Raw genomic sequence first — 1,258 nt, forward strand, 5'->3', positions numbered from 1 at the left:
CATTTATATAATTTTGCAAAAACTGGCTAAGGCTTAATAAAATTAAAGAATATTAGATGACATATAGTCCTTCAAAAAGTAAGAGTTAAGGACAGACACAAAAGCAGAGTAGAAGATTGATAGATTTTTGTAACGTTTTATTTTGATTATGTTTTAAGGTTTTATTTCCCCATCATTATGTTATGTATTAAAGTTTTATATGCTAGAAATGTAATAAAAAGCAGTTGATCCAGTGTCTATCAAAGTCTGTGAAATTGTGTTGTTGTTGTCTGCTGCCACCAAGTAGGATCTGACCCAAAGAGACCCTATGCACAACAGAAAGAACCACTGCCTGGTCTGGGCCATCCTCACAATTGTGGTTGTGTTTGAGCACATTGCTGCTGCCACAGTGTCTATCTATTTCATTGGCACTCTTCCTCTCTTTTGCTGAACCTCCACTTTAACAAGCACGATGTTCTTCTCAACGGACTTGTCCCTCCCAATAACATCTTGCCAACCTTGCTTCCAACACAGAGTTGGGTGTTCTTCTGGTAGTTCACGGTACTTCCAGTATTCTTCTCCATCACCATAATTAAAATGCATTAATTCTTCTATGGTCTTGCTTATTCATTGTTCAAATTTCACATGCATATGAGGTCATTGAAAGTACCTCGGATTGGGTCAGGTGCACATTAGTTCTCAAATAGATCCATTTGCTCTTATCTGACACAGCAGTTTTGCAAATGTAATACATAGTTGGATTTCTTGACTGCTGCTTGCAAGAAAATAGATTGTGGATCCAAGCAAAATGAAGTCTTTGACAACTTCACACATTATTCCATATATCATGATGGTAATTATTGGTACAGTAGTGAGGATTTTCATTTTATTAACAATGGGACACAATTCATATTTGAGGCTAAAGTGTTTAATCTTCATCAGTAGGTATTTTAAGTCCTCTTTGATTCCAGCAAGCAAGGCTGTGTCATCTGCATATTGAAGGTTGCTAATAAGTTTTCCTCTAATCCTGATGGCATGTTCTTTTTCACATAATCTAGCTACTTGTCAACACACAGATTGAATAAGTGTAAGAACACGAGCCCAATGCCCCCAAATGACCACACTAATGCCAACCCACGAGAATTATTTTTTTCACTTTTCTCTCCTTCTTTCACTTTCCCCTCAATCATATATCTCTGACTTTGCATACCAGAGTTCTGTGTTCCCGCATACGAAGAATGTGGAGCTTGTTTCCCACCTAGCATACACAGAGACCCTC

This window comes from Chrysochloris asiatica, unplaced genomic scaffold, assembly GCF_000296735.1.
Source record: "Chrysochloris asiatica unplaced genomic scaffold, ChrAsi1.0 scaffold00065, whole genome shotgun sequence".
NCBI classification, from domain to species: domain Eukaryota; kingdom Metazoa; phylum Chordata; class Mammalia; order Afrosoricida; family Chrysochloridae; genus Chrysochloris; species Chrysochloris asiatica.